Source organism: Acinonyx jubatus, chromosome A3, assembly GCF_027475565.1.
Source record: "Acinonyx jubatus isolate Ajub_Pintada_27869175 chromosome A3, VMU_Ajub_asm_v1.0, whole genome shotgun sequence".
Classification (NCBI taxonomy): domain Eukaryota; kingdom Metazoa; phylum Chordata; class Mammalia; order Carnivora; family Felidae; genus Acinonyx; species Acinonyx jubatus.
Window position 1 is genome coordinate 44,388,308 of NC_069388.1, and position 27,622 is coordinate 44,415,929.

Genomic DNA, 27,622 nt, shown 5'->3' on the forward strand with positions numbered 1-27,622 from the left:
CACATGTGTTCTCTTGCTCAAAATAAAAAGATAAACTTAAAAAAATAAAAATAAAAAATAAAATGTGGCCTTTGTGGGGTGCCTGGATGGCTCAGTCAGGTAAGCATCCGACTCTTGATCTCGACTCAAGTAATGATTCCAAGATTGGTGGGATCGAGCCCTGAACTGGGCTCTGTGCTGACTGCATGGAGGCTACTTGGGATTCTCTCTCTCTCTCTCTCCCACTCTGTCTGCCCCTCCCCCATTTGCACACACCCATGCACTCTCTCTCTCTCAAAATAAATAAACTTATAAAATAAAATGTGGCCTTTGTGATGGTGTGAAAAGGTATCCTCCTGTGGTTTTAATTTCCTTGCCCTGTTTAGTAACACAACTCAGTATCTTTTCATTTGTTCACAGGGCATTCATGATAGTTTCTGGGAAATGCCTGTTTGTGACATTTGTTCATTTTTCTTTTGGTTTGTCTTTTTACTCACCCATACGAGTTGTTTATATTCTCTGGATAGAAACTCAGTTATGTATTTTTAACATTTTGAGGCTTGTCTTTTCACTTTATGTTGTCAATTAACAGAATTAAAATTAACTTCTTGATTTTAATGTAATCTGTTTGTCTTCTTCAGGGTGCCTTGGATATTTTTGTCCCTTTGCTCTTCCAGTAGTTTTATAGTAAACTTGTGAAGCCCCATGAAAAGCCCCGTGGATTTGATAGGAAATGTATTGAACCTTAGATCAATTCAGTGAGAGGTGACATCTTTGATATTAAGTCGATATGTTATAATATAACATAGTACAGGTCTTAGTTTATTTAGGTCTCTTTAATATCTTTTAATAAGGATTTAAAATTTTCTCCATGATGGCTTTCATAACTTTTGTCTGATATAGTCCAAAGTGCTTTATAGTTTTACGTCAAATAATCATTTTCTTATTGATTGCTGCTATATAGTGCATAGAAATACACTTTTTTTGGTATGATTTTACTTCTGCAAATTTGCTAAACTTCCTCATTTATTCAAATAATTTATATATTGTTTTAGATTTTACACACAGAAAAATTATATTATCTGCAAATAATGACAGTTTCGTTTCTTCCTTTCCAATCTTTGTAACTTCTGTATCTTTTTCCTATTTACTACAGTAGGTAAACTTTGCAGTACAAGGTAGGACAGAAGTCGTGAGGGGGTGGTACCTTTGCCTTATTCATCTTAAAGGCAATGTGTTCAATATTAAGTATATGACATTTGCCATACATATTTTTGTGGATCCCTTTATCAAAATAAGAAAGTTTCTTTTGGGGAACACCTGGGTGGCTAGTGGGTTAAGTGTCTGACTTTTGATCTCAGCTCAGGTCTTGATCTCAGGGTCATGAGTTCAAGCCCCACACTGGCCTCTGCACTGGCCATGGGACCTACTTTAAAAAAAAAAGTTTCTTTTTATTACTGGCTTGCTAATAAGCATTTTTATCATGCTTGGATTTTTATTGTTTTTCCTGAAACCTTTTGTGTTTGAGGATATCTTCCTATATGCTTTTAATTATAAATTATATTTTGGTGTAATATCAAATTTGGCAAAGTGTCAAGTTTCTTCATATTATTTTTTTAATGTTTATTTTGACAGAGAGAGAGAGAGAGAGAGAGAGAGAGAGAGAATTGGGAGAGAGAATGCAAGCAGGGAGGGGCAGAGAGGGAGAATCCCAAGGAGGCTCTATGCTGTCAGCACAGAGTCTGATGTGGGGCTCGATTTCATAAACCATGAGATAATGACCTGAGCCGAAATCAGGAGTCTGATGCCCAGCCAGCTGAGCTACCCAGGCTCCACTAATGTATCAAATTTCTTAATCACAGGCTATCCCTCAAATCTGTGTGGACTTGACTCCAATATTTATTTAAAATAAAGAAAAATACAGAGCACCTAAGTGGCTCAGTCGCTTAAGCGTCTGACTTCAGCTCAGATCATGATCTCACAGTTTGTGAGTCTGAGCCCCACATCGGACTCTGTGCTGACAGTTCAGAGCCTGACACCTACTTTGGATTCTGTGTCTCCCTCTCTCTCTGCCCCACCCCCACTCATACTCTGTCTCTGTCTCTCTCAAAAATAAATAAACATTAAAAAATTTTTTTAATAAAGAAAAATACAAGTGTTTAGAAAACGAACACATTTGTTCCTTAGTTTGTGCAAAGGATTTTATTGTTGCTTTAATCTTACCCAAAATATTTGAATTAGAGGGGAATCAATTGCTGATTAAAGAAAATTTTTACGTGATGTGGATCAATATGTTAAAGGTCTTTTCTAAAAAGAAAATGTTTTCACATTTGACCCAATTCAAAGCCCTGACTGATTTGTTTTTCCCTGAGAAGAAGGTGGTGTTGAAACAGAGAGAGTTGGTAAGCTTGGGACCACTAGTCGGGGCACAGCTGTTAACTGATGATAGTAATAATTTTAAAAGTTAATTTGATTTGCAAAGAGTGAATATTTGGGATGGCAAAATGAGACAAACCCTAGAACGTGCCAGATCAAGATGTTCCAACTGACATCTGTAAGAAAGAAGCAAGGTGGGCAGGAAGATGGTAGCTGATCATCCGAGGTCACTGATCATGTGTGAGTGTGATATATCAAGGGCATCGCCGTGCCTCGTCAGTCACTCCCATACGTGTGTTAGCATGTATGTGCAGCTGCGGCCACATTCTTTTCAAGTGCCATGAAACGCTGCCAGGCCCCAGTGCTAATTCTTGGCCCACTGCTGCCTGCCCTGTCTGTTGTCAGACAGACTGGCAAGGCTCTTTGCAAGCAGGCAGGGCAAATGGTTTAGCTTATTTTGGCCGCAGTATGATTACCGATTGTTTCCCTGACCTCGACAGCAGCAGCAATATCTCTTGTTCCAATCCAGGCCAGTTTCCGTCTACTGAATGTGGGAGCACCATCCTCCGTGCTGGGGGAGCTGATTGTCAACCAGTCACTCTGTCTTCTGCAAGACAGACATGATGTCAAGATCAGGTTCCTCCTTGGGTCCAAAGAAACTCTCAGGATCCTTTCTCTCCACTTCCCCAACCTATTCTCACCCCCAACAAGGGCCAACACAGAGCGGGCACTGGCAGTGCCAGAGGGAATGGTGGCAGCCACAGGGCCAGATGCTATAGCAGTCGAGGCCTCACAAAGCAGTGACTCTGGCTGCCTGTGGAGCGGCTTGCTTAGAGCCATTTGGAGGCACGAGGCTGAGCAGTCACCCACCATGATACACGGTTGGACAGCTGCCACAGGACGGCGGTGCAGCTGAGGGTCTGGGGCCCAGGCTGGCTTGGATTCCACCTATACTTTATTCTTTGTTTTCAGCTTGGAGTGCCATTACAAACCATTAACAATGAAGAGAACAAATCCACCACCAGTGATTGTGTGTGTACGTGAGTGTGCCTGTGTGTACACGTATGTGTGTGTATGAGACAGAGATATAAATTCATCAGTTGATTGCTTTACTACTTTGGAGAAAGAATGGAGCTCATTTCAGCAGTCAAAGTCATGTCACAAATGTGTGACTAGAATGTACTCTTCCCCTTATGAGCACTTGTGCCCTGCAGTGTTGCATGTGCAAGCCTCGCAGTCCCCTGCCTGCTGAGTCCCGTGATGGTGTTTAGAATGAGCACCCTGCTGATAGTGTTCCTCCCTCAGGACACGGCAGGGAGAAGGAGCTTCCATGAGGGTGGTGAGCAGTCACAAAAGGGGGACTCGGGATGGAGGGGAAAGGCAAGGCTGAGGCTGCTTCCCCAGAAGTCTCTGCTGCGGGGCTCTAAGAAGGCATGTCCCATGCCTTCTTTCTTAACTGCCTCATCTTCATTTACCACACTTCTGGATGGCCCTGCAAAAACAAGGTCTTGCCTACCGAACCACCCCCCCCCACCCTCCAGCATTAATTAACAGCCTGTAGCATCCTTTTTTCCTCACGGCGTGAACAGGTCTTGCCCTAGCTTCTTTGTGTGAGCCCATCAGATGCTCGCAAACCTTGATTAAATCACCTCTTTTCACATCTTAACATGCTCGGCTCTCAAAGGCTGCCCTCACATGGCCCTCTCCTCCAGTGAGCACCGCCGCCCGCCACACTTCCCCGAACACTCGAATGGCCTATTTTTAGTGGGTAAGTGCCGCTGTGCACAATATTCTAAATGGGATTTGAGCAAGCCCTTTAAAAGGCTGCCATTACCTTTTGAACTATGAAGCTCCCGAACTTACTCCCTCAGGAAAGCTGCCTTGCGCAGTCTCTGTCTCCGAAGCTGTAAAGCAGGGCGCTGCCAATGCGCATTGTCCCCTGACTCACTTATTAGGCTCCAATTAGAGTCATTTAAGCATGACTTAAATGTTTTTCTGTCCCTCCGTAGTCAGTGGCCTCGTGCTGTGTCCAGCAGAAAGTCACACACTAAATTCTAGGTGCCCATTTTTCCGGACTTATCAGAATTCCTTGAAATATGACTGCCCACTGCAGCTTGTCAATTTTTTCTTTCTATGTACCTAAAAATTGCTGGATAATCATTCTTCCAAAATGCAAACTTTCCTGTTGGCCACTTACCAAGTCACCCGCCTGCCTTTCTGTGGACTGCTTAAAGTGTTCCTGCTTGTCTGTTTCATTTCAGCAAATGGCAGTTCCATTTGATAGCCTTATAAGTACGATTATTTTTTCAGATGATTTGCTGAAATCAGTCCGTTCTCTTCATTTTGCTTCCCGGTCATTTAATTAGTCCTTTTCTCCACCCTCTTAAAGGTGATTTCAAATGGCCGTGCCCACACGCTCCGTCCAGGGCTCCTCACAGTTCATCTCCTGTCCCCCTTGCTCTAACAGGCAGCTCCCTGCCCAGTGCTGTTTCTCATACGATCACATAGCCTGTGAAGCTGAACCCACATTTTTGAACATCCCTTGTTACTGAGACAGTCAGTCTTAGGTTTGGAGCTATAGACCAATGTGGGGACCAAATTCCATGTGACACAATATATGTCCATTTTCATTCGTAATATTGCTCTGACTAGGGTTTTTGTTTTTGTTTTTTTCTAGTATATACCACTTCTCTCCTTCCCACTGTGACATTCGCATAGAATTAACCCTTCCTGGGATGAAAGGCGAGATTTGTTTGAACCATCCTAAAATTATAGCCAACAGACATCCCTTTACATATGCATGACAAAAATTATAATGTGAAGGAAAAATAACACCCATTCACATAGTCAAGAATGAATGTTAAAAGTAATGAACATCATAGAGCTTTGTGTAAAGTATGGAGCTTTTTTCATTATTATTGAAGTACAACTGACATACAATATCCTATTAGTTTCAGGGGTACATCATAGTGATTCGATATTTCTGTACGTTATGAAAGCATCCCCACACTAAGTCTAGTTACCGTCTGTCACCATACAAAGTTATTACAATATTATTGACTGTATTCTCTGTGTTGTATATTGCATCCCCATTACTTCCATTGTACATATATGTAACACATATTTATCCATTCATCTATGGATGGACATAGGTTGCTTCTATATCTTAGCTATTGTAAATAATGCTTCACTAAATGTAAGGGTATGTATATCTTTTCAAGTCAGTGTTTTTATTTTCTTTGGGTAAATACCCAATAGTCGAATTGCTGGGTCATATGATAATTCTGTTTTTAATTTCTTGAGGAACCTCTGTACTGTTTTCCACAGTGGCCACACCAGCTTGCATTCCCACCAGTAATACCTGAGGGTTCCTTTTTCTCCATATCCTTGCCAACACTTGTTATTATTTGGCTTTTAAAAAAACGTTTATTTATTTTGGGAGAGAGAGAGAGTGGGAATGGGGGAGAGAGAATCCCAAGGAGGCTCTGTGCCAACGTGTGGCCCATCCCACAAAACACAAGATCATGACCTGAGCTGAAATCAAAAGTTGGACACCCAACCAACTGAGCCACCCAGGTGCCCCTGTTTCTTGACTTTTTTTTTATTGTAGCCATTCTGACAGGTGTGAGGTGATATCTCCTTGTGGTTTTGATTTGCACTTCCCTGATGATGAGTGATATTGAGCATTTTTTCATGTCTGTTGGCCATCTGTATGTCTTCTTTATAAAAATGTCTGTTCAAAAAAAATGTCTGTTCATGTCCTCTGCCCACTTTTTAATTGGATTTTTTTTGTGTTGAGTATAAGTTCTTTATATATTTTGGATATTAATCCCTTATCAAATATATCATTTGCAAATAGCTCCCCCCATTCAGTAAGTTGCCTTTTTATTTTGTTGATGTTTATTTTTTGATGGTTCCCTTCACTGTGCAAAAGTTTTTTTTTTTATTTTGCTGTAATCCCAATAGTTTAATTTTGCTTTTGTTACCCTTGACAAAGGAGACGTATCTAGAAAAATGTTTCTATAGCTGATGTCAAGTAGATTACTACCTATGTTTTCTTCTAGGAATTTTATGGTGTCAGGTCTTAAATTTAGGTCTTTAATCCATTTTTTTAAAAAAATTTCTTAATGTTTATTTATTTTTGAGAGATACAGCATGAGCAGGGGAGGGGCAGAGAGAGAAGGAGACACAGAATCTGAAGCAGGCTCCAGGCTCTGAGCTGTCAGCACAGAGCCTGACATGGGGCTCAAACTCACGAACCTCGAGATCATTACCTGAACTGAAGTCAGACTTTTAACTGACTAAGCCACCCAAAGGCCCCCAGTCTTTAATCCATTTTGAGTTTATTTTTGTGTATGGTGTAAGAAAATGGTCCAGTTTCATTCTTTTGCATGTAGCTGTCCAGTTTCCCTACATTATGTTGAAGAGACTATCTTTTTCCCATTGCATATTCTTGCCTCCCGTCATAGATTAACTGACCATAAAAGGAGGGATTTATTTCTGGGCTGTCTATTCTGTTCTATTGGTCTGTGGGTCTATTTTTGTGCAGTACCGTACCATTTTGATTACTACAGCTTTGTACTATATATTGAAATCTGGGATTGTGATACCTTCAGTTTTGTTCTTTTTCAAGATTGCTTTGGCTATTTGGGATCTTTTGTGGTTCCATACAAATTTTAGGATTATTCTACTTCTGTGAAAAATGTTGTTGTTGTTTGGGTAGGGATTGCTTTAGGTAGTATGAACATTTTAACGATATTGGTTGTCGCAAATCATGAGCATGGAATATCTTTCTGTTGGTTTGTGTCCTCTTCAATATCTTTCATCAGCATTTTCAGAGCACAGGTCTTTCACCTCCTTGGTTAAGTTTATTCCTAGGTATTTTATTATTTTGGGTGCAATTATAAATTGGATTGCTTTCTTAATTTCTTTTACTGCTACTCCATTATTGGTGTATAGAAATGCAACAGATTTCTATACATTAATTTTATATCCTGTGACTTTACTGAATTCATTTATCAGTTCTGGCAGTTTTTTGGTGTAGTCTTTAAGGATTTCTCTATATAGTATCCTGTCATCTGTAAATAGTAAAAGTTTTAGTTCTTCCTTACCAATTGTATGCCTTTTATTCCTTTTCTTGTCTGATTGCTGTGGTTAGGACTTCCCACTACTATGTTGAATAAAAGTGGTGGGAGTGGACATCCTTGTCTTGTTCCTGACCTTAGGGGTAAAGCTCTTAGGTTTTCATGGGAAGGTATAAATTATTATTTCAAGTGCTGCAGTCTCATTCATGTTAGTTAGAATCTTTGCCTTGAGGGTACTGCCTGTGAATGAATAGAAGAGAAGTGAGTACCCCTTCTCATGGCCAAGATTTTTTTAATGTTAAAGGCTTTTATTCATGAGACTTTAAAGCCAGCAAACTCGTACCCATTAACATCAATCTAGCATGGGAAATGAGGTGTGGGAGCTCACATTTATTAATGGATCACTCTATCAGATCTCTGTACCCAGCTTGTTCAATGTGAACTCCCACAGTCCTTGTAGCACCCCTTTCGAATGGCCATTATTACCTCATAAAACAAAAGAACTTTACAGTCTCCCTACTATAAAAGAAAACCAGTGCTTTTGTTATCTGAAAGGAAATGTGTATATTTAAATGACATATTAATACCTGGGGAGACAAATTTCAGTGCAGGGATGACCCTGCATGCCAAAAGACTGTGCCGCATATGAACTGTACATGAATACATCTCGCAAAGTGTAAGACATAACTCACATACATGTCTGTTAGACCACATTATTATTTAAATATACAATATTATTTAAAAATTCAAACTTTTGGGGCACCAGCGTGGCTTAGTCAGTTAAGCAGCCAACTTCTGCTCAGGTCATGATCTCATAGTTCGTGAATGCGAGCCCCATATCGGGCTCTGTGATGACAGCTCAGAGCCTGGAGCCTGCTTCAGATTCTGTGTCTCCCTCTGTCTCTGCCCCTCCCCTGCTCACACTCTGTCTCTGTCTCTCAAAACTGAATAAACATTAAAAAAATGAAAAATAAAAAATAAAAAAATTCAAACTTTTCACCAAGCTTTATAAAAACAAGGAAATGTCTTGTGGAAAGGTCACCACAGCCATCTACAAGTTATCTGTAGCCCCTACTCCATAGCCACTCCGCTGGCCACCATCTTTGCCATGCTGTACCTGTGTGGTCTTGGTATATATTCTAAGAGAATTTAGTTCAAAATTCTGACAGTGCTTACAAGTGAATTGTTACTCCTCTTTCCTTAGAGTGCAAAGGACACTAGGCTAGGACAGAAGGTTCAATTCTTGCACTGATGCTTATTAGCTCTGTGAACTTGGGCAAGCCATCTTACCTCACTGAGCATCAATTTCCTCATCTATGAAGTAGAGATATTATTTATGATAAATTTTCCCACATCACAAGGTAAAGTAGATGGTGATGTGAATGTATTTTAAAATGTAAAGTACAATAAAAGTGCAAAGTGTTGTATTGTAATTTAGTTCAAGGGTTCGTGTTTGCTACAAGTCTATATTAGCCTTTATGGAAAGGAAGATACTTTCAGCCTTTTATGCAATATTCCTTATCCCTCCAAAATTATTGTAAATCTAGGAAAATTTAGTGTTTCTTTTAAAAATTCAAGTTAACAAATGTTTTCAAATTGAATTAATGTATACACTTGCTATATTTTATTTTTAAAATTATGTATTTGGAGGCACCTATGAGATTTCATATTCTTTGTCTCAGGGGGACAAAATGTCTCAGGGAGAGGTCATTATCAAGAATTAAATAAGTGTGAAATCAGGTGCTTTCAATCAGTAATTCAATCAGTAATGTATGAAGACTGGACTCAATAGCGTACCTCCCAGGGTACTTTATAGTAAAGGAATGGATCCGATGTTTCTATATTAGCAACACTTAAAGACATTTCATTTCAAACCACTTGTACCAAAAGCAACCAAATAGGTTTGGAATATCATTTAAAATTGAAGCTATGGATTATTTGAATTACAAAGAAGGTGGAGAATCTAATATAATGTAGTTTCAAAAATTGCTTTGGAAAATTGTTCCACACATTGTCAAGAGTCTCAGACACCTTAGACGCGCACCTTCCAAAAGGATAGACAATTGTCAGATGTGACTATTTAAATTTTATGGGTAAAAGGATTAAGTACAATTAAAAGTTTAGTACTGCAGTCATACCTACTGTATTTCACATGTGGCTAGTGGCTACCACACTGCACAGCACAGAATACATGATTTCCATCATTGCAAAAAGTTGTTGGACAGTGATACTGTAGACCAGTCACATTCATGGAATTTGTAATTGGCAGTGTTGGGCCTATCTGTGGAAATCCTTTCCTAAAATGGTAATCACCAGCCCCATTTGGTTGTGAGCCCCTGACGTACAGATATGGTACTAACAATGGGTGCTCAGTGAAGGCCCAGTAAGTAGAAGGAGGAAGTGATTTCTGTCTATACCAGCTTCTGCCCTGTGTTCAACTGGGCAGAAAATTCTCCCCAGATCACATGCCAAAGGTGAACAGATGGAGAGAGATGGCAGCATGGGAGAAGGGATAAAGCAGGCAAACTCTTTGGGGTATTTGGTCACAGTTTGGGCAAAGCAAGGGGCACCACATATGTCCTTCCTACCCATTTATTATTGTGGACAGCCCAGCTGGCCAAGCCCCAGCCAGCCTGCCACTTCCTTACTAGGTATGCATGACAGTCTCAATTACGAACATCCTATCATGTTATCAGATTGCAGGTCTTGGTTTGGGGTTCAAGGGATCTGATTGGTATGTTCAGAACTGACTTCTGTCCCTCTGAGCATCTTTGTAATGTCACTTTACTTTTCAAAATTTTGCTGCAGGAGTTAAAGTTCTTCATAGATTTCCTTCTCCTTATCTGGCAGCATGTTGGTCCAAGGTTATTATTTATGAGCATAAAATAATAGCAGGTGAGCCAGTGGTTATCTACAAGGCTACTAAATTGCTTTAGTTAAATGCCTCTTTACTAAGCTCCAGGAAGCAACTGAGTTCTTCTATTGTTACTGGAATTGTTAAAATAAATACATTTCAGAAATCATGTTTTCACTCTACTGAACCATGAGAAGAAACTGGCCTGTCTTCCTGAATTTTTTATGGCAAACTAACAATTGCAAAAAGATGCTTTGAAGCCAACTGGCCAGCATGGAGCCATCATGCATGAAACATTCTCATTCCTTTCCTTCTAAGCCTGGATCTTTTTATGTTTCTTTTTAAGGATTATTTTGTACATATTTGTTTACTTTTTAGTATTTTCCATTACAAAACCAACACATGCTTATCATAGAAAATTTAGAGGGGTGCCTGGGTGGCTCATTTGTTAAACATCCAACTCTTGACTTCTGTTCAGGTCATGGTCCCACAGTTCGTGAGTTCGAGTCCTGTGTTGGACGCTGCACTGACAGTGCAGAGCCTGTTTGGGATTCTGTTTTTCCTGCTCTCTCTGCCCCTCCCCTGCTCACACACTCTCAAAATAAATAAACTTAAAATAAAAATTTAAAATTAAAAAAAGAAAATTTAGAAAAATATTTTACAAGCTAAATAGAATACAAAACCCATACCTAATCCCACTGCCTAGAGCATGTTTCAGATGAGGAAGCTATTTGAGATGAGAAGAGCTGAAGGATCACTGCCACTAGCTCCTAGAATTAAGACATACACGACTTCATAGACAGCACAACTTGCCACTCTTGGAACCTAGGTGCTCAGAAAGACCTTCACTACAGACCAGCGCACTCACCTCAGAAATGAGAAACCCATAGTGGCAGGGCTTGCCATGGGTCACAACCAAAATATTAGTGTCAATAACACTGGAACTACAGTCCCTTGACTCTAGAATCCCTTTATACAGGGACAAGAGGAATACGTTTTCCATTGTGCAGAGACATCCTTTAGAGAAAGCACTTGCATGGAACATGAAGATAATTTTTCTTCTCTAACAAAATACTGCAGAAGATGTCCGAGATAATAATTCATGTGTGTAGGAAGAAAATATTAGAACCTCTATTCGTGTTTTTATTTTTTCACTTATTTTTATGATTATTTTTGAGAGAAAGAGAGAGAGAGAGATTTTGAGCAGGGGAGGGGCAGATAGAAAGGGAGACACAGAATCCGAAGCAGGCTCCAGGATCTGAGCTGTCAGCACAGAGCCCAACGCGGGGCTCAAGCCTACGAACTGTGAGATCATGACCTGAGCCTAAGTCGACGCCTTACCAACTGAGCCACCCAGGTGCCCCTTATTTTTTTTTTAATAGAGAGGAATCAAACTTTATTAGTATTTGAAGCACAGATACCGAGCGGCATCCTCTTGGGCTAGGTGAAAGACAGATGTGTGCCCTACATGGACTCAACACAGCCAGAGCTGCAGGGAGATGTCATGACATAGAGGGATCAACCTTATTAGCAAACTTGGGAATGGACTATAGCTTTTGTGTATCTGGTTCTGTGGATTTACAGATACTATATGGTTTTAACTAAACCAACCTCCACAAAATGGACAAGATCATTTAAAAGAACTCGTCCAAAGAAACCACAAGTTGAAAATCCTGGTAAAGCATGCATGAGTGAACCTGGAAATGGCAGAGCCAATGTCTCCTACACCTCAGACAGGCTCCTTGCCAGCCTCATTATGAATATATACAATGATTAACCTATCAGAGTTCAGTTGCAGACAACAGAATCCTGTCTGGCTGGTTCAGACAGGAAGCAAGGTACTGCTAGTTGTGGGTAGTTTATAAAAATTTCTTAAATGGGCTAGAGAAGGCTTTAATCTGACTTCCAGGAAAGTTTTAGAAAATGGCTTTGCATACCTGGCCGACTTCTGCCACAGTGAGGACCAGCTCCATGGCCATACCCTCTGCCACAGTCTACATCAGCAAAATGGGTACCCTAAGTCCTGCCTTTTTACTGCCTATATGATTCTGCTACAGCTAATGTGAAACAACACCATAACCAGGCTTGGCAGGAAAACCAAGGGGAATAGTGGAAGCAGGGTCTCCACTTCATGGTGTTCACATCCACCTTCAAGTCTTACATGAAGGTGTCTCTTTGGAGGAAGCTTGACCCACATAGAACCCAGACTCTAGACCCAGTCCCATGTAGAACCCAAGTTTCCACTATTTGTGGAACATAGTCTTTCACTTTCCTGCCTGTGATAGTTTAGGTAAGTCATGCTACGAAGGGTCTGAGATACAGCTGGCTGAGCTAGTCTACAATATCTCCAATAACGAGCTAATCAAACTTACCAGAAGTCTGTCCCCCAGATTGCAGACTGATCAAGAAGACCACTTAAAATGTGGGTTTATGCCCCAGAGGTACCTGCATGGTTCAGTCGGTGAAGCATCTGACTTCAGCTCAGGTCATGATATCACGGTTTTGGGTTCAAGCCCTGCATCGGGCTCTGTGCTGACATTGTGGAGCCTGGAGCCTCCCTCTCTCCCTCTGCCCCTCCCCTGTCTCTCTCAAAAGTAAATAAATATTAAAAACTAAATAAATAAAAATTTTCAAATTTGGGTTTATGCCAGTGTCAATAAGGATGAACTTCGCCCTAATTATACACAGATCAATGAACCCTTATCCAAAATTGTAGGAGCAGATGTTGTGGCATTCCATTTTTTTAAAAGTCTTTATAGTTTATAAAGTATATGCTTTATAGAGTATACTATATAAAGTATATACTTTATACTTTATTTGAGTATATTTATACTCAAATAAAACATGTAAAAAATAAAATAAAATAGAGAAAAAATTATTTGGAAAGTAGATTTACCCTTTCACTTGAAACAACTAAAAACTGCACAAAATGTAAAAAAAAATAAAATAAATAAAAGATACTGAATATAAGGCAATGAAAGACAATGAACTCTGAGAGACTGGAAGCCCATAAGGTGCACCCTGCATTTAATACATTTGCTGCCTTGAGAGAGTTTGGGGGCCTAGGCAAAGGGGTGGAACCCAGTGAACCCCTGCATTAAGGAATGGAGCTGTGAGTCTGGAGAGGGAGCGGGGGCAAGGTTGTTGGAATTCTCAGTACAGGATCCTGGGGAGGAGAGAGCTGCAGAGAGACCACCATGGAGACCTGTGGGAGGACCCCCCCTTGAGAATCCAGTCGAGTACTCAGCAGTGCTTGCAGATGAGGAAACTACCCAAAGTTCAGAAAGAACCACTCAAAAGGATTAAAGGTCACAGTACCTGGTGCATACACAGGCCTGTTCCCACAAGCCAGCTTGGAAAAGCTCCAGATTCATGGGGCAGTGGGTGGAGTACACACTATGGTCTCCACTCACTAGTGAGAAAAACCAACAGGCATCCAAAGAAGTGGGAAAATACAGCCTATCATGAAGAGGAAAACCAATCAATTGAAACCAACCCAGAACTGACACAAATGTCAAAGTTAACAGACAAGCATATTAAAAGTTACTATAGTTCTGTTGCACATGTTCAAAAAGTTAAGTAGAGACATAGAAGGTATCTGTAAGACCCAAATCAAACTGCTAGAAATGAAAACCATGATGTCTGAGATGAAAAACTACATTGGATGGGATTAATGAAGATTAGACCTTGCTGAAGAAAAGAGTAGTGAGCTTGAATACATAACGATTGAAACTACCCAAAATGGTATGCAAAGAGAAAAATGAGAATTTAAAACTATGAACAGAGTGTCAGTGAGCTATAGGACAACTTCAAATGGCCTGAAGATTTAATGACTTTTTTTTTCAAATTTGATATAAACTATAAACTCACAAAGCAAAGAAGCTCAGTGAATCTCAAGCATGAAAAACATTACACCAAGTTGTGTCACAGTCACATTTGCTCAAAACCAATGATGAAAGTCTGAAAAGCAAAAAGAGAAAACAGAACTAAATACAAGAATGACAACAGATTCCTCATCAGAAACAATGCAAGTGAGAAGTCAGTGGGACAACACCTTTAAAGTACTGAATATTTTTTTTTTACATTTTAGAACACATTTATTACATATTATATAACATCTCCAACCTAATACATGGCTTAACACTCCCCTCGTATTATAAAGACCACCATATCCCACGCCCCAGCCACCATCTCTGAATCGTTCTCTAATCTTACCCTGTTTAAACTTTTCTGTTGGTCTCTCCCAGTTGATAACCCCACTATAACCCCAGTGCTATAGACTGAATGATATCCCCCCAGAATTCATATGTTGAAACCCTAATCCCCAGTGTGACTATCTGGAGATGTGGTCTTCAAGAGGTAATGAAGGTTAAATGAGGTCATAAGGGTGTGACCCTTATTTAGTAGGACTGTAGTCTTATAAGATGAGGAAAAGAGAGATCTCTCTCTCTCTCTCTCTCCTTCATGTGAGGACACAATGAAAAGACAGCCAGCCATCTGCAAACCAGGAGAAGTCTTGCCAGAAACCAACAACCGTCGAAACCTGGAAACCATGGCACCCTGATCTTGAACTTCCAGCCTCCAGAACTGTGAGAAATACATTTTTGTTGTTTAATACCAGTCTGTGGTATTTTGTTATGACAGCCTGGTGCAAACTAAGATTTACACTTGAAGTTTGGTGCTGCCTTGTCTCCTCACAGTTCACTGGGCTGCCATGCACTCAGGCAGAGGATTTTGCTGTTTCCAAGGGCTACTGGGCACTCCCTTTCAGCCACCTTGGGAATGACCTCCATGTCAACCAATCCTTGGTTCAGCCCCTGCTCCTGACATCACACCGGTCTCAGGTACCTTACGGGGGCATAAAGGGACTCTCCTGGTTCTCACCGGAGGTGCTAACATGCGAAGGGAGAGTGCACTCCTCAGAAGACATACCCAGGGGAGGTCCTTTGGACCTTGCCAGCCAGTGCTGCCTCACCTGCCAGGCCACTCCATTCCTCTGTTTCCCTTACCTGTGAAAGGGGGCTCCTAATTGCTTCTTGGTGAAGGCCTCACGAGCTGATGAACAGGAAAGATGTGGCTCAGAGCCTGCCCTGGAGGACATACTCCACAAAAAGGTCACAGGGCTATGCTTCTGCAGGAGCCCTGGGGTCGTGCTGCCACATGCCCTGTGCACCCCCAGACCTGGCTGTGTGCACGCTGCCCGGCAATCACTCAGGACAGCTCTGCCGAGCGACAGATGGCAGAGCCCCAGCATGGCCCCAGACACCTTTCCTTTGCTCTACAGACACTCTTTGTCACCCACCCAGCAAACTCTGAGCTGTGTTTTGTGACTTATTATTCCCTCTATCTGGTAATTTGGGGAGAAGAGAGCACCAAATGCCACCAACGATGCCCCCGCAGCTGCTAATAGGAGCCGCTGTTTGGATCCCACGGCACTGTCTTGGCCCCAGCGGCTCCGACAGCTGCCGAAGCACTGTCTGCCAGGCCAGGCTACGTGCTGCAGGCTCCGAGGGCAGAATAGAACCCAGCACAGTCACGCTGGGATCCCGGAGGCTCGCAGCATTAATAATCTATAGTTCAATCATTAGGAGCAAATCCAAGTGAAATAGGAAAATATATACCACGCTGGAGGCCGCGAGGCTGCTGGGAGGTGGCTTCTCTGCTCTGTGGCAGGCTTAATGATTAGTTCCCAGCCACTAGCAGCCCCAGCTGACAAGCGGCGCCTGCAAGCTGTAGGCTTCCTGCACGTGATAATTGAACAAAGCTAGGATTCATTCAGGATATTAACACAGACTCTCCACCAGGGATCTGCTGGGCTTGCCAGGCCCCTGAATTCAACCCTCTATGGTGCACCCTAGAAGGCTGTTCATTCGGTCAATTATTGCCCTCTGGACAGATCTGCAAGTGGATCTTTCCAGATGCAGGATCCAAGGCTGCCGGAGTCCTGGCAAGGGTTTAATATATAAGCTGATATAACCCCACCCTGATTTCTCCAATTACGTACAGGGCCAAAGAGCTAACCTAGGTCTTTATTGCAACAGGTCAGCCCATAGCACTCTAAGTAGAAAGATAGTTGCAGTGGAAAACCATTTTTAATTTCAGGGTTTAAAAAACTATTTATTTCAAGTTGTTAGTGGATAAAAGGTTTTTTAAAAGGCTTTGTTGATATTCTTCCTGGTCATAATCATCAGTCAGAAACCTCTGTCTGCATGTGACAGAAGCTCAGCTCAGATGCAGAGAAATCCCAGAAGAGACCAGGACGTCCCACAGAATTATACCCGGGGCAGGGCTGTTGGCACCAGAGCCAGGGACTCCCAGAGCCAGAATTTGAAACCCCGTCAGAATTCGGCTTCTTGTCCCTGTATGTTGGTTTCCTTCTCTCAGACTGGCATCCCCCTAGGTCAAAAGTCACGGGAAGCCCTAGGCACATGCACCTCGTAGTTTTGTATTTAGACAATAGGGGCCTCTTTTTCCTAGTGCCACTTTGAAACATTCCTGAAGAAGAACTCAGAATGTTCTGGCTCCTAAAATGAGCCCATCCATTCAGACGGTCAGCATGGCATGCCCCAGCCCCGAGGCACACGACCTTAGCCTCTCCCAGCCTCACGATCCCCCCCACCACGCCCCCCGAACCTGGGTTCCAGCTCCTCCATCCATTTGTAAACTTGGATAAATCCCTGGGCCACAGACCATAGAATCTGGCTTCCCAAGCGACTATCAAAGAGGTTGTGTGATGTGAGGCAGAAGTGCGGGGACCTAATTCTCTATGGAGAGGAGGGAGCCAGAAAAGATAAATCCCCTTCTCCTGCCTCTGATAGACTGTCCCAGGACCCAGTATCTCCATATACCCCATCCAGAGACCTCCTGCAGGACGGAGTAGGTGCACATAGTGCATAATTCTGCATTGCTCCCCATCTTTTAGGACTTCCATTCCCCTTCTCTTACTCTGACTGCTTTTGGGTTATACCTCCCAAATAAAACATTAACACTTAATCCTTACCCGAAGCTCTGTTTCCTTGGGAGGACAGGGAACACACTAACAAAAAATGATGAAACTCATAAATGCAGCTTCTTTTTTATTATTATGCCAAGCACCCCCAAATCCATGGGAACAAATAAGTCAGGCTAATCTAGAGGCAGTTTCCAATAAATTTATTTCAGAATTAGGATTCCATTAGGTCCAGTTTGGATCAAAGGTTGGTGAGAAGGCTGGCCATTTATGAATATATTGAAAAATAATTTAGGGGCTTCTGGTTGAATATGGCAGACTGAACATACAAGTTTACCTGTTCTCCCTCCTGAAACCCCCATAAAATGAGAACAAAACAAGAAAAGAAATGTACAAATCTACCCATAAGGAGAAATAAAACTGGAGAGGAGATGCCGGTGGATGAGAGATGACAACTTATTTTGCGAAGCTTACTGGAGCACAGCAGAAAGAGCTGCAACTTAAGTGCCTATAGAGGGAACCCTGGGAGACACAAATGATGACAGAAGGCTGGTATGAGACACAGAACTGAAAACCAGGCAGATTATTTATTTATTTATTTATTTATTTGCTTGTTTGTTTAGTTACATCCAAGTTAGCATGTAGTGCAACAATGATTTCAGGAGTAGATTCCTTAGTGCCCCTTACCCATTTAGCCCATCCCCCCCTCCCTCAACCCCTCCAGTAACCCTCTGTTTGTTCTCTATATTTAAGAATCTCTTCGGGGCGCCTGGGTGACTCAATCAGTTGGGCATGCGACTTCGGCTCAGGTCATGATCTCACAGTTTGTGGGTTCAAGCCCCGCATCTGTGCTGACAGCTCAGAGCCTGGAGCCTGCTTCTGATTCTGTGTCTGCCTCTCTCTCTGCCCCTCCCCTGCCCACGCTGTCTCTTTCTGTCTCTCAAAAATAAATAAATGTAAGAAAAAAAACTAAAAAAAAAAAATCTCTTCTGTATTGTCCCCCTCCCTGTTTTTATATTATTTTTGCTTCCCTTCCCTTGTATTCATCTGTTTTGTATCTGAAATTCCTCATATGAGTGAAATCATATAATATTTGTCTTTCTTAGACTGACTAATTTCAAGGCTTAGCCTAATACCCTCTAGTTCCATCCACATAGTTGCAAATGGCAAGATTTCATTCTTTTTGATTGCCGAGTAATACTCCATTGTGTGTGTGTGTGTGTGTGTGTGTGTGTGTGTGTGTGTGTGTATAGATGGGTGTGTGTGTGTGTATATATATATATATATATATATATATATATATATATATATCACATCTTCTTTATCCATTCATCCATCGATGGACATTTGGGCTCTTTCCATACTTTGGCTATTGTCAATAGCGCTGCTATAAACATTGGGGTGCATGTGTCTCCTCAAAACAGCACACCTGTATCCCGTGGATAAATGCCTAGTGCGATTGCTAGGTTGTAGGGTAGTTCTATTTTTAATTTTTTGAGGAACCTCCATACTGTTTTCCAGAGTGGCTGCACCAGTTTGCCTTCCCACCAGCAGTGCAAAAGAGATCCTCTTTTCTCTGCATCCTCACCAACATCTGTTGTTGCCTGAGTTGTTAACGTTAGACATTCTGACAGGTGTGAGGTGGTATCTCATTGTGGTTTTGATTTGTATTTCCCTGATGATGACTGATGTTGAGCATTTTTTCATGTGTCAGTTGGCCATTTGGATGTCTTCTTTGGGGAAATGTCTATTCATGTCTTTTGCCCATTTCTTCACTAGATTATTTGTTTTTTGGGTGTTGAGTTTGAGAAGTTCTTTAAAGATTTTGTATACTAACCCTTTATCTGATATGTCATTTGCAAATATCTTCTCCCATTCCATCAGTTGCCTTTTAGTTTTGCTGATTGTTTCCTTCACTGTGCAGAAGCTTTTTATTTTGATGAGGCCCCAATAGTTCATTTTTGCTTTTGTTTCTCTTGCCTCTGGAGACATGTTGAATAAGAAATTGCTGGAGCGCCTGGGTGGCGCAGTCGGTTAAGCGTCCGACTTCAGCCAGGTCACGATCTCGCGGTCCGTGAGTTTGAGCCCCGCGTCAGGCTCTGGGCTGATGGCTCAGAGCCTGGAGCCTGTTTCCGATTCTGTGTCTCCCTCTCTCTCTGCCCCTCCCCCATTCATGCTCTGTCTCTCTCTGTCCCAAAAAAAAATAAATAAACGTTGAAAAAAAATAAAAAAAAAATTGCTGCAGCCAAGATCAAAGAGGTTTTTGCTTGCTTTCTCCTCCAGGATCTTGATGGCTTCCTGTCTTACATTGAGGTCTTTCATCCATTTTGAGTTTATTTTTGTGTATGGTTTAAGAAAGTGGTCCAGGTTCATTTTTCTGCATGTTGCTGTCCAGATTTCCCAGCACCACTTGCTGAAGAGACTGTCTTTATTTCATTGGATATTCTTTCCTGCTTTGTCAAATATTAGTTGGCCATACATTTGTGGGTCCATTTCTGGGTTCTCTATTCTGTGCCATTGATCTGAGTGTCTGTTCTTGTGCCAGTACTATACTGTCTTGATTATTATAGCTTTGTAATACAGTGTGAAGTCTGGAATTGTGATGCCTCTTGCTTTGGTTTTCTTTTTCCAGATTGCTTTGGCTATTTGGGGTCTTTTCTGGTTCCATACAAATTTTAGGATTGTTTGTTCTAGCTCCGTGAAGAATGTTGGTGTTATTTTGATAGAGATTGCAAACAGAGATTTAAAGTAAATAATATGCCTCCACCCACCCTCCTGCCCCTCCCTCTCTCTTGACCATAGGGGAGGTTTTTCTCTAGAAAATGCAACCTGGACAGATTCCAGATGTGGGAACCCCAGATCCAACAGAGGGAAAGTATGAGGTGTGGGGCTAAAAGGAGAAGAAATTGGGTGAGAGCCCCAGTCTAGGATGGCAGCAGCCAAGTGTTGGAGGGATTGACAGATAGTCAAGGAAATGTCATGAAAAAAGAGAACAAGGCCCCTATCTGACTAGTGAGAATTCCAGAAAGAGAGCAGAGAAAATAGAGTGTAGGGGTCTTTTAAAGGCACACAATAGAAGATAAAATTCCAAGAACTGAAAGACCTCAGTCTTCAGGTCAAAAAATCTCCCAATAAATGACCAATAGCTGAAAGGTGTTCTATCATGAAATTCAAGAATACGAGGGGTAATGAGAAGCTCCTCAAATCTAGTGAGTAAAACGTGTCACTTAGAAAGGAATAGAATGAAAATGGCATCAGGTTTTTCAATAGCAATCTCAGAACCTAAGAGACCACAGGGCGAGGTCTTCAAACTCCTGAAAGGAAATAATTTCGAACAATAATTCTATGGCCACCCATCAAGGAAATGCCACAAAGATAAAACTGTCACTGCTCGTAAATGAAGGAGGGATGGGGTCATTAAAGCATCACTGTTTTGCAACTCCTAGTGGGTTAAAGAGCAGAGGTGTTTACATGGAGAAAGAGACAACCAGATACTGATACTATGTGCTTCGTTGTTTGGAAAGCACTGCCTTGAAAAAAAAATTCGAACCTGAGTCTGACCAGGACCTTAGATCCACCACCAATCTGTAGGAAATAGAGGAGATAGAGGAACATGTTAAACAGTATCAAGGGGCTGCAGTCCAAAAAATTCAGAGTGTGAGAAACAGTCTGAGTCCAACAAATAGATTGCAAGAAATGAAATTCCAAGTTGGAGGGGAGCCTGTGGATTAAAACAGATTCTAAAAACATATCATCTTATTTTGATCCTGATTTCAAATAAGCTGTAAAAAAAAGGAATCATGCCATATCTGACTTTATTGAAAATTTGAATACTGGATATTTGATGATGTTAATAAATTATTAATTTTTACATGTAAAGACAGCATTGCAGTTATATATGTATTTTTAAAACAGAATCCTTATCTTTTAGAGATACAAATTGAAACACCTGGGATTTGCTTTAAAATAACCCAGAGAAAGAAGAGTATATGGAGGTAAAGGTGACACAAGATTGGCCATGGGTTGGTTAGTAACTATCCAAACTTGGTGATGGGTAATGGGAGTTCAGTACGCTATCCTTCTTTTTTTAATTTTTCAATTTTTAAAAAATTTTTAGTGTGCTATCCTTATAATTTAAATATTTTCTTTTTCTTTTTTAAAACCAATGTATTTAGGGGTGCCTGGGTGTCTCAGTCGGTTAAGAGTCCGACTCTTGACTTCGGTTTAGGTCATGATCTCACGGTTCATGAGATAGAGCCCCACACCAGTCCTGCTTGGGATTCTCTCTCCCTCTCCTCTCTGCCCCTCTCTCACTTACGCTCACACACTCTCTCTCTCTCTAAAAATAACAAACCTTTAAACACTTAAAAAAGAAACAATTTAAACTAAAAAACAAACAAACAAAAACAGGTCACTGAATTCCCCAGCCCTTGCCCTCTGCCTCTGGCAACCATCGATATGTTCTCCATGTTGGTGAGCTTGATATTTTATCTTGTCTCATTTTGAGATTCCACATACAAGAGAGACCATACAGTATTTGTCTCTCTGACTTATTTTCTTTAGCATAATGCCCTTGAGCATATTTTAAAATTATTTTTAAATCATTCTTTTAATTTTTTTAAACATATTTTAAAATTCTGCATAAAAATGTGTTATAGAAGGCCACACAGTTTCTGACTTGTTTGCTGGAACGTCCTGACCTGTCATAATAAAAAGTTCAACCATCCTCGGGCTGCCATGCTGTGAGGAAGCCCAAGCCCTGTGGAGAGACCATGTAAACACTCTAGCAAGAGTTCCAGGTGAGCCAAGCCTTCACGTCATCCCAGCCCAGGTGCCAGACATGTGTGTGAAGAAGCCTTCAGATGATTCCAGCCCCCAGCCATCTGAGTGGCCCTGAGGCATTTATTTTCCCATCTGAAGCCCCTGCAGTCACAGAGCAGAACAGAGCCATCATGAGCGTAATAAAATGGCTTTTTCTCAATGCCACCAAATTTGGGGGTGGTTGTTGCACATCAGTATCCAATGCATGGATCAGATGACTGTCTCTGCTGCATGGAATCATGAACTCACAGCATGACTGCTGGGGACCTACCCCTCAGGGAAGTAGGGACAGCAAAGAGTGGAGCAGATCACAGCAAACTATGGCTTGGCAAACAACCCTCAAGGTGTTCACTACATTTCTTGTTTGGGTGTTGCAGCAGCCTGTTTCCTCCCTAAGCAGCTGGGGGGCAGGCATATGGATTGAGAACTCTTGACCTCTTATATTTGAGCCGAGTTCTCAGGTCTTGCTCTCCCACATAGTAAGGCAATGAAAAGGAGGGAAGAGTGAAGAGGTGTATTTGCCGTGGTAAATGGCACCATGAATTCCCTTCCCTCCCAGCCCTACAGTGGTCTTCCAGCAGAAACAGTTGCCAAGAAATGGGAAATATCCTCACAGCTCTGGCATCTTCCCTCTGTGGCCTCTCGAGTACAGAGGAGATCATTAGAGGGTCCTCGTGTTGCCTAGCAACCCGCGAATGCTGTTTGCTATCATGTCATTAATATGATATGAAAGTGTTTCATAGAAGACATTCATCTTGCATTAATGAAAATCAAATTTGCTAATATGACAGAAAATCTGTTCTTCCTTGTGACTTTCTATATACTTAAGTAGCTTATTTATTGAATTAGACTATGAGTGGTTTTCAGGCTTGAGACTGTTAAAGAATCATAATAATGACTTTGTTTTCAATAATATCAGATGGAAGTTTAATGATGTGATTATGCAGCTATAACCCTGCGATCACCTTCCTAGACCAAACCCCCTCCTCAGAAGCCCAACCCCAATGCCAACTAACTACTTGCCACCCAACTTCTTACTGTTAAAACCTCAACTAGGAAAGGATTCTGATTTGAGCCAGTATTCTTTCTAGATTATCCATGTCTTTCTTTGGAGCTCAGAGACAGAGGACTAAAGAAATGTCTGTAGCCTAAAGAAGGCTCCAGTGAATAAATGGGTCTCATACCGTCTTGAGCATGAGAGGAACTACCAGAAGCAGCCATCTGCTTCTCTCTAAATAAGGGTAACAAAATATATCAGGCACTAAAACACAATTGTGTACTTTCAAACACACTTTATTCCTGAAAACATGTATGGAATTCAAATGTATAAAAGGCAAATAATAAGACTAATGTCTTAAAAGGGTGGTTCCCTTCCCAGAGAGTTAAATTACAATTGCCCAAAATGTCCCTTAATATTGGAAAGTCTGAATTCAGCACACAGAAAGGAGTTTTGGGGCATCAATGGCTGAGATATGAACAGACAAGTTGCATATTATAGTCAAATACACAGAATCAACATCTATAAGTCAAGGGCTGCTTCTAGAGGCATTCAGAAAGAAAACTTTCAAAAATCTAATTGCAGAGCTGTATTTCTAGAAATTACTTTTTACAAAACTTTTTTTTTCAATTTACAAAAGTAATGTATAATCATTGCATAACTGAAAGGGGTGGGGATAAGAAGAAACAAAAAGTTATCCATAAACAATAACCCAGATAATGACCATCGTAAATTTTTTTGGTGTGTGTCCTTCCAGTATTTTTATCTGAATATATAAATATTTGTATATGTTAACAATATTTAACATGCTAATTTATGACTTGCTATTTTGGCTTATTAGGATATTCTGAACACTCTGCATTTCCTCAGATATTATTTTAATGGCATTATTTTTAATGACTTTAAGAGGGTATACCATACCAATGTATCTTACTAAATCAGGTTGCTTCTGACTTTTTGTTTTGATAATTAACACCACAGTAAACATCCTTAATGGTACAACTTTTTTGTTTCCCTGATGGTTTCCATTGTAGTTTTTTAAGTGGCATTAATTCTTTTTCACTCAACACGTATTCACTGAACACCAGTGTGCTGGCTGGGCACAGCCACCAATGAGAAAGCCAAGTTTCCTTCCTTCACAGAGCTTAAAAATGAGTAGTAGAAATAGAAGATTTTAAACAGCAGTTAGAAAAATTCTGCCATCACCCAAGTGAGTGTACCTCTTCTCCCAAGCCTGCTCCTCTCCCTGGCACTGAGCACATTCCAGATGTGTGAATATGTGTGCCCCATATAGACTGCACACATTTTCTTCTTTCACTTAATGATACCCATGGAAGATCTTTCTGTGTGTGTACACATTGATCTCATTGTTCTTAATGGCTTCTTTATATTCCATAGAATGGCTAAATCCCAGCTGATTTAAATATTTTCTTGTCAATGAACATGTTCATTAATCTGTGTGCATCAACAATGGAATTTCTGGATCAATGTGTATGCACATTTAAATTTTGATCAAGGGGTGCCAGGGTGGCTCAGTCTGTTGAGTGTCCAACTTTGGCTCAGGTCATGATCTCATGGTCTGTGAGTTCCAGCCCCATGTCGGGCTCTGTGCTGACAACTCGGAGCCTGGAGCCTGCTTCAGATTCTGTGTCTCCCTCTCTCTGTCTCTCTCTCTGCCCCTCCCACACTCACTCTCCGTCTCTCTAGCTCTCAAAACATAAGTGAACATTAAAAATAAATAAATAAATAAATAAATAAATAAATAAATAAAATTGTGATCAAGAAAAAAGAAAGAAGTGTTGATCAAGACATTAGCTTAAATTGTCCTCAAAAAGGGTTATTTCAATTTATATTCCCATCAACAGTTGTGCCAGGGCTCGTTTCTCCCCTCCACCCACAACACTGGATATATTCCAGGTTTTAATTTTTGCCACCCTGCAGGAAGAAGGAGTAGAAACACAGTATCATACTTCCAACTTGCATTTCTTTAGTGTCAAATTTCTTGTTTCTATCCTTTATCCATTTTCCTATCGTTTGCCTTTTTCTTTAACTTATGTGTGTTTATAAATAATATAAGACTAATAGTTCTTATTATATATATATTTATATATATATATATATAGCAAATATTTTCTAGAATATCATTTTTAAGGTAATAGACTACTTTTTTAGAAAAGTTCTAAGTTTGCAGAAAAATTGATCATGAAGTATAGAGAGTTTCCATATATCCTTCCCACCCCCAACATACAATTTTCTCTGCTGTTTACATCTTTAATTAGTGTGGTATATTTGTTACAGCTGATGAACTGAGCCCACAGTTTATATTACAGTTTATTCTTTGTGTTGTACATTCTATGGGTCTTGACAAATGTGCAATGATATGTGTCCAGCATTACTGTATCACTGTCCTACTAGTCTCTTAGGCTCCACCTATTTACCCCTCCCTTCCTCTCTACCTCCAGACTCCTTATAACTACTGATCTTTCTACTGTATCCATAGTTTTGCCTTTTCTAGATGTCATATATTTGTATCTATACAATATGTAGCCTTTTCCGTTAGCAATATGCACTGAAGTTTCCTCCATGTCTTTTTGTGGCTTAATAGCTCATTTTTGTATCACAGAATAATATTCCATTGTATGGATGTATACCATAGTTTGTTTATCCATTCACCTGTCAAAGAACATCTTGATTACTTCCAAGTTTTGGCAATTACGAATAAAGCTATAGACATCTGGGTGCAGGTTTTGTGTGGATATAAGGTTTTCAACTCATTTGAGTATAAGCAAAGGGGTACAAAAAGCTCAGAGCCTGGAGCCTGCTTCGGATTCTGTGTCTCCCTCTCTCTCTGCCCCTCACCTGCTCATGCTCTGTCTGTCCCTCTCTCTCTCTCTCTCTCTCTGTCCCTCTCTCAAAAGTAAATAAACATTTAAAAAAATTTTTTAAAGATTCTAATGGACTCCTAATGATAAGACCCAGTATAGTTTTTGGTCCATGGTTTTAATTTACTCACACATCCAGTCAGCAAACCTTTATTAAGCACCTGCTGTGTACTCTGTTCTGCAGGTACAGTTGTGACTAGGACCGAAAGAGTCTAGCCCTTCTGGATTTTATATTCTAGAGGAGGACACCCGACCACAAACAAGTAAATTAATCTGCAAACAAGACCATATCAAAGAGCAAGAAGGGCTATGAATGAACTAAGAAAAGGCGGGCAGGAGTTGAGGTGGGCGGGACAGACGCTCTGAGGAAGGCATATCTAGCAGAATGCTGGCCAATGAGACACACGTGGGCACAGGCGATCTGGAGAGAGAGGAGGTCAGCCAGGGGGACCAGCAGGTGCAGAGACCCTGAAGTGGGAGAAGTCTTGGTGTGTGTGAGAGACAAAAAGAAGCCCATGTGGCTGGAGCAGAGTAAATTAAGGTCAGCGGAGCTGTAGCATATAGATCTTTGTAGGGAGAGGTTTGGGCTCTTGGTACCTGTTTCCACACGTGCAGAGTAGTAACATGCCAGTTCGTGTTTTGAAAGTTCACTGCAGGTATGGTGGAGGATGGATTGTAGTGGTCATGAGGAGGCTCCTGCCGTTATCCCAGGTGAGAAATGGTGGTCTGGACCATATGGATCCAGGTTGAGGTGGTCAGATTTGAGGTATATTTTAGCAGCAGAGTGTGCAAGACTTATTCCAAGCAAAGTAGTCACCTGCTCACTCGACTCTCAAACTTAACATGGCCAAACAGAACTCGTGATCCACGTCTGTAGTGGGCACTGTGGGTGGCCCAACTATACTCAGTCTGGTCATTAGGAGTCCGTTAGAATCTTTCATCGGTCCACTGGCCCATCCCACAGGTGTGTGAATGTTGGCCTGTAACTCATGAACAAAGAGTAGGAAAGTTATGCTTTGCCCATTCCTGAGACAGCCAAAGACAGTCACGGGCTATAAGTTGCCTCAAGGTTCAGCCAACTCTGAACCTCTGGGGACAGTTCACACCCCAGAGCTCCCCTGGACCCAGACTGAAGCCACACTCCAGTTCAAACCCCTTCTCACTCAGCTCCTTCCCTGCCCCTCCTGTTCCCTTGGCCTCCCTTCTGTCCTCCCTGTCCCCCTCATGAGCATCTTGGGAGACAGTATGTTCAGAGAAAAGAGACAAGAGTGTCCCAATATTCCAATGTCCAGAAGGAAATGTGGTTCAAAAAGTAGAAAGCAAAGTGGGATTTCTCCCAGAGAAATGGTGGTCAGCTGTGTTGGATTCCACTGGGGGGCCGAATAAGGTGGGGATAGGTCATGGGATTTGGCTTTCATAAGAGCTGCTTCTGAGGAGGTGGCAGCTGGAAATAGCTTGAGAGAGAGGGTACAACCTGAAGAACTGGAAATGCAGCAAATAGAGCCAAATTTTGAGACGTTTTGCATGAATACAGAAGTGGGGGATACTTAGGAGGGGGAAATGATAAATGTTGTTTGTAAGCAAATAAATGATGCATGTGAAATCAGAATAGTGGCAAAGCTGGGACAACTTTTTTTTTATTTGAGAGAGAGCAAGTGAGTTGGAAGAGGGGCAGGGCGA

The 27,622-nt window shown here is 41.3% G+C and overlaps 1 protein-coding gene across 6 annotated transcripts in view; it reads left to right on the forward strand.

Moving 5' to 3' along the window:
• Window positions 1-27,622, forward strand: part of CFAP61 (cilia and flagella associated protein 61) — a 278,182-nt gene that overhangs the window by 226,968 nt on the left and 23,592 nt on the right. Inside the window, exon 26 of one of the 6 annotated variants that reach the window (XR_008289225.1) lies at window positions 14,765-14,882. The exons of the other annotated variants lie outside the window; for them this stretch is intronic. The gene's annotated coding sequence lies outside the window, so the exon portion shown is untranslated. The remainder of the gene's footprint in view (window positions 1-14,764; window positions 14,883-27,622) is intronic. 6 annotated transcript variants of the gene reach the window in all.